Genomic DNA, 6,585 nt, shown 5'->3' on the forward strand with positions numbered 1-6,585 from the left:
TCACGAGCCTTACAAGACAAACGCTTGGCCCCAGAGATACCATCCTCTCGCTGTCTCACACAGCCCACACACTCATTCACTTACCTACTCACTCAGCAAAGCTCACTGTCTCCAGTCCCGGTAAAGGCCCAGCAGAAGGGGTCCTTGGATTTCCAATTCCCTCCACGTCACATGCTAAAGACAGACTAGGCCCCACGACCTCTGGAGAAGCTTAAATTCAGTTAATGGACTTTTTAGAGCATGTGAACGTCACCCTCAGTCAAGAAGCCTATTAGCCACGTAAATAGTACACACACGTCCATGGGAAGCACGGGCAGCGGGAGGGTGGCAGCACCCACCGTCAGCACCCACATGCCACCGGGATGAATGTTTTCAGGCGTTCCGGCCGGGCACTGACATGTCTCTGTCGGAACCTCCGGGCACATAACTAATACCTTGTGTGACAGCTGCTTTCGGAAAGGTGCAGTGGCGTTCGTCGCTGGGTCCGATCTTTTCAGAGAACCCCTTAAAGCCTGGGAAACTTGGCCCTGACCCAGACAGGAAGCCACAAGGGGAACACTCTGGTCATGGGCTAAACCACCTTGACCCATGATATGACCCCTGAAGAGGCACAAAAGGAAGGAGGCTCTTTCTCCCTGTGGGCACACATTCCAAGAAGCTCACGTGGCTCCCCAGCCCCAGGGGAGGCTCTTTTGGAAGAACAGGGGGAGGTAGGGGAAAAAACGCTCCTGGACCCAAGTCCAAGGGCTCTCCCGAGCCAGGTGCCAACCCAGCAGCGGGGAGCACGTGAACACAGCACAGCCCCTGTGCACCCTCTCCTGGGTGACAACCTCCCCGGCCTGCAGCAAAGACTCTGAAGGCACCTCCTCATGTCTTTGATGACAAAGAGCCAGGCCACGTGCTCCATAGTTGCGGACACAAGAAATTGTTTTCACTAACAAGTTCCAAGAAGCAGCGGGTCTACACATGACTGAGTCCAGGGCCCCTGGGAGAATCTCAGAGAGGTACGGACCCTCTGCCCAGAAAGGCTCACACAACACTTTTCATCCAGTGTCACGGGGAGGTCAGATGAAGACAGTCTGTGATAAAAGCTCCCCATCACAAGGAGACCAAGGCAGAGAAGCGATCCCCATGCAGCTATTACTCCCCCAGCCCCCTAGGCTCTAGAATGCACAAGGCAGGAGCCACGCCTGTGGCCAGAAGATGGCCCAGGACCCGCCTCCGGGGTCGCTGACCTCTTCTCAGCCTAAATGACAATGAAGACTCCAGCTCGTCAATGTTCTAGTGGGGTGCCCTCTCTAACCTTCAGTTCTCCTGCCCGCACATGGAGGCCAAGGCTATCCACCCAGCTCTCCTGGTGGAGATGCCTCTACCAGGCTTCAGTTTCCCAGAAGATTCTGCCTCAAAACCAAGAGACTGTACTGGACATGGCCATGACCTGCCTGCCCCACCCCTGATGCACTGGCGACTGTGTTTTGTATTATCTGTCCTCCCCTCTGCCCCCGAGGCAGTAATCGATGGGCTACCATTGACCCCCGAGTTGGGCCAAACTGATTCCCTGCCCTGGAACTTGGAATGACAAAATCCCAAGAGAACTGCAGTGCAGCAGCAGTTGTAGCTGAAAACTCATGACATTTCCCAAAGCCGGCTCTCCCTAAGCTGCGAGACAGAGGCCAGGGGGCAGAGGAGAGGGTGAGAGCCCTCCACCATCAGGTGGAGAGAGGCCAGCATAGGGGAGTAGCTGAGCCATCCTCTCCTACCCCTGGGGCCCGGAAGTCCTACCCTCCGTGATCCAGAAGTTGCCCTCCTACAGCCTGAGCTGAGTTGGGCCACAGGGACACTGAAGTCCATGGCGATTCCATCAAATGTGTCCCCATGGCTTAATGTCCTTGAGCCCCAGATAGCCACCAGCCAGGAAAGAAGAGGGCTGAGCACAGCCAACCCATGCAGGGGGAAGGGTCTCTGGACCCTGGCCCAGCACCGTAACACTCTGGGGAGCTTCAGAACTGCAGATGTCCAGACCCCATCGAAGGGCAATTGACTGGATAGGTCTGGGGTGGGGCTGTACGTCTATAGTGTTACAGAGTTCCCCAGGTGATCAGGCGGCTGAGCCTGGTTTAAGAACCACCAGTTTGGGCCATATACACCTTGCCTCACAAAAAACAGAATCCTCAGCATCTGGATGGCAAAGGACAGGGTCTGGGGAGCAATGTTGTTTTCTGGGAAGTTCCTCATCCGTTCTCTTCTTTCTTGGGGCTCCACGTGCCACCCAGCCTCCTCTAGGAAGCCTACCCTCCTTACGTGAACTCCTCCCTGAGCCCCACCTTCCCCATCCTCTGCCATCCACGTCCCCTGTGGTTCCAGTCCTATACCGCACACAGAAACTTCGTCCCTGGGGAGTTCCTGGCCTACTGGGACTGGCCTCTGTCCTGTAGGCTGTAGAGCCATCTCCAGGCCTCCCCTGAGCTTCCGCTCTTGGACATGGCCTGGCCGTGGGCTGTGTGGGTGGGGAGGGCCGTGGGAGAGGGACCGATTCCTGCTTGACCCTGCAGATCTATAGTGGCCCCTGTGCCGGGCGCCCTGCTGAAGGGGAAGCAGGCCCAGCAGGTCTTCACAGGCAGAGACAAGACACACCGGAGAGCTGAGCTGGGGCCCCGTGACTCAGCCCAGAACCCAGGACCGTTCCAGCAAAACCTTCATGCCTCCTCTTAAGTAATGGCACTCAGAAGGGCAGGCGTGGGGGTGGCAGGAGTTAGGAGGAGAAGAGGGAGAGAGGAAGAGAGGAACCTTTCTGAAGCGCCTTCCAACCCAGGCAGGAGGCCAGCTCCCCCAAAGCCCAACCCCAGTGCCAGCTACTGCCCCGGTCTGCCACGGTCCTGAGCTATCGGTGCAGCTGGAAGTGTGCAGGCGTGGAGAAGGCCCCACCGTGCAAAATGTGCATTTGATCAAGGTTGAAAACATGGTGTAACATGAGTTCTCCTGATCTATTGGATTTCTGCGAAAGAGCCCTGAACTCCTCACTCAAGTTCAACCTCAGGTCTCGGGAAAAATGAGTTTGTTAATTCAAGCAATTCCCCAGTGGTTAGTAGTTTATACCACATGCTTTGAAACAATGTGGCCTGAGTCAGGGGAGAAACTGAATGACTTCCTAGGGGAGAGCCAAGGCCTATCTGTTAACCTTGACAGGCTCTGCAGCCTCCTGCACTGGCCCGCCCAGCCCTCTGAGCCCCTCCCACGAGGCTCGGGCAGGGACTCCAGCTCCGCAGCTCACACACTCACACGGAGCAGCCCCCACTATTCAGAGAACAGCCGGCTTCCCACACGCCCCACCCTGCAGGCTGGAGAGCTGGCATCTGCCATCAATTGCCTCTCCAAGAAGCCTGTGTCTCCAGCCATCACCGGGGTCCACTCGGACCCTCCCCCCAGGCAGACCCAGCGAGCTCGCGCTGGCCAGCGTGGATGAAAGGAAGGGTCAGCCCTACTTATGGGTCCGTCTCAGGCAGGAAACGGTGGGGAAGATCCTTGGAAGAGAAGACTGATGACTAGAGGAGCCCTGCCGACCACCTGGTAAACTCCATTCCCTCATGCAGAGAATGTTTATTGGGCATCTGTTTCATGCCAGTCTCCATCCTGACCCAGAGACACCCCCCAAGTGTGGACCCGGGACCGTGCACAGGGACAGTGACAGAACAATGATGAACGCATATTAACAGCCCCCTTCTAGGCCCTTCGCCGGTGTTAATCCTCACAACAACGCTTGAGGGAGGCACAGATGAGTAAACCGAGGAGCAGATCAGTCATTTGCCCAAGGCCACCCAGCTGGTAAGCAGTCGTATGTGGAGTCAGGGCAGTCCAGCTCCACAACCTTTGCCCTTGACCGCCATTGGACCACTGTCCTCCTCATTAGTATAATGAAAGCACTGCCCTGCCTGCCGATCGGTCACACCCAGGAACAACCTAGCACCCAGGAAGTGGTATCCTTAGGGGAAACCCAGGGTCTGAGGCGGGGGCTCGAGCTGCTGGCTCCCCCGCCCTGCCTCAGCGCACCTCGGACAAGATGTTCAACCTCTCAGCTTCCGTTTCCCTCGCTCTAAAATGGGGATGATAATTACCCATAAGGTTCTTGAGAAAATTTCATGAAATAATGCATATTACAGGGCTTAGCACTTTGCAGTATCTGCAAATAAAAGTCTGGTAAAAGTTAGCTACTCTTTAGTAATTAAGATTATTAATAACATCTATATATATATATAAAATCCAAGTGCATGTAAGCCCTGATCAGGCCAAAGCTGGGGGAAAATAACGATATTCATAACACTATATCCATACCATTATTATTATTTCCAACTGGGCTCCCATTTCATGCTTTACCTAACGAAAGTATCTTTTCTTACTAGCCTGATAAGCTGTCCAATGCTCCCCTTTTCTTCCCTCCTCCTCCCCTACCCCCATGTCCGCACCACATCCCTAAGCTCAAACACCAGGGCCACCGGGCATGGGCAACAGACGCTGCCACTACAAACAAGGCAAGGAACAAGAAACGTCTGCCACTTTTCAGGGGCTTTAGCATGAAACCCCCTGATGAACTTGACATTTTGGGGCAGAGTGTTTCACTTATAGCTCCTTCCAATAAGTCCAGCAAGACGGAAACATCCAAGCGATGCAAGGCCACGCTGCTCACAGGGGGAGGCCCTGACAGTCCACATCAGTGAGGACCACCGGCAAGGACGATCCATTTCCAGATTCCAAACCTCAACAGAAGGGACCACAAAAAAGCTCAGACTCCTTCCATGTCTGATTCTCCACCTCTGCACGTGGGCAGAGGTGGGGTACTTTAGGTCCCGTCTCACTGGGTTTTCACTGCAGCCAGGCAAGGGGGGGACTAGTCTCTCCTGACAGCCAGGGAGCAGGCTAAGAGAGATGCAGAGACGTCCGCAGGGCCGAGCTGGGACAGAGCCAGGTCCTCTGCTCCCTGGACTCTTGGCCAGGGGAGGGTGTGGCAACCCACACTGCACTTCTCTGGAAGGCTAAGCCACTCCTTCTGCTGGCTGCTGGGCCGAGAGGTCATAGCTCTGCCTCGCAGCGCTCTGGCCAACTGTTCCGTGAAATCACCCAAAGCCAACAGAAGCTCCGGGAACCGTCAGTCTGTAGCTGCAGCTTCCTCCCTGGCTGTGGGAACCTTCAGCTCCCTAGGGCTCGGGCTAAGTCCACTCTCCACACACACAGGGGAAACGTGCTGAAGGCGGGCCCTTGTTCCCAGACAAGGCCCACCGCTGGCAAGGCCACCCAGTGCCAGGGGCCCAGCTACACCAGACCCCATCTAGCTGGCTGCTGTCTCCCCAGAGCCCTCAGCAGCGCTCTCTGAAGGACCGAACAGACATGGAAAGGCTGAGTTCCCCAAGGCGCCCATAGCAGCCCTGTCCCGCCGCGCCCCAGACAAGGAAGGACCACGGCTGCATCCCTGGACACACGCCCCAATCCCAGCTCGGCTGCACACGCACATGCACCTTTCACATCCGTGGCAGCAGGCCCAAAAGGCAAGCAACAGACAAGCAGCAGCTGGCCACGGAGGGCAGCCGAGGAAGAAGGGCCCTACATCCCTTCCCGGTGCACAGGGTGGTGGGAGGGGCAAGAAGGGGCGACGGGGGCCAACCCAGGCCTCTCTGCCTCTGGGACAAGCCTGTGCAACCCCTGACCCAGCAGCACGGGGTGCACAGAGATGAGAAAATGGGCCCGGTTTCAGTCCCGCCAAATCCTTCAGGATGACCACTGAAGCTGCGAATAATCATTTTTCTGCAGCTTCTTCAGAAGCCAGGATTTATTCTCTGAGTGCACAGAGCCATTGGCTCCACTGTTTCCCATCAGCTCCTGCCACGCTTCCAGGCTGCTGAGCACAGCCCGCAGCCTCCGTTCTCCCTCGACGCTCAAACCCACGCCCACGGCTGTACCAGAGAGGAGAACAGAGCCAGGGGCGGGGTACCCTCAGTAACACCACCTCCCATTTCCAAAGCACTAAACCTTTGGGAGAGGACCCTCACACACAGCTGCGCTGGGAGACGAGACTAAACTCAGGGAGGGGAGAAGAGGGCAGACGAGCTGCCGGACCCTGGAACCACAGGGCAGAGATGAGAATCTCTAGGCGGTGACATCAGTGCCGGCATTACTCAGCATCCGCTGGCATTTTCTGAGCGCTGGCTGCCCAGGGCCCCGGGCCAGGGCTGTGCCCCCGCCGCCCGCCCCTCAGCTGCAGGACCTGACCCGGGAAGCTCCTGACTGTCATGGCCACAGCAGCCGGTGTGGATGTGCTGGTGCACGGGCAATGTCCGTCCCACACGTGCACCAGCGTTCAGCAAGGGACACATCTGACCTGGTCATGTCCCTGGGGGCCCCAGAATCACGGTTGTAACTCTGCAGCAGGGCCCACTGAGCCAGGGGACCATCTGTGTGCAGCCCAGGCAGGTCAGTTCCTGAAGGCTCAGTCCTCGTTCCCTCTCTAGTCACTCTGGACAGATCCCAGCGCGGTTTTCGGTTTGCTCTCAGTGGTTCTCAAGGTGTGGTCCCTGGACCGGCAGAAGCAGCAGCATC

The 6,585-nt window shown here is 56.9% G+C and overlaps 1 long non-coding RNA gene across 5 annotated transcripts in view; it reads right to left on the bottom strand.

Annotated features, from left to right (window-relative positions):
• LOC117197567 (uncharacterized) overlaps positions 1-6,585 on the bottom strand; it is a 215,344-nt gene that overhangs the window by 112,841 nt on the left and 95,918 nt on the right. Inside the window, exon 1 of one of the 5 annotated variants that reach the window (XR_007476760.1) lies at positions 6,368-6,518. The exons of 1 other annotated variant lie outside the window; for it this stretch is intronic. This is a non-coding gene — a long non-coding RNA (uncharacterized LOC117197567). Of the gene's footprint in view, positions 1-84; positions 5,486-5,507; positions 6,519-6,585 lie in introns of those variants that run through there. 3 more of the 5 variants (XR_007476758.1, XR_007476757.1, XR_004478244.2) reach the window with 3 other exon arrangements.

The sequence above is a fragment of the Orcinus orca genome, chromosome 3, assembly GCF_937001465.1.
Source record: "Orcinus orca chromosome 3, mOrcOrc1.1, whole genome shotgun sequence".
NCBI lineage: Eukaryota > Metazoa > Chordata > Mammalia > Artiodactyla > Delphinidae > Orcinus > Orcinus orca.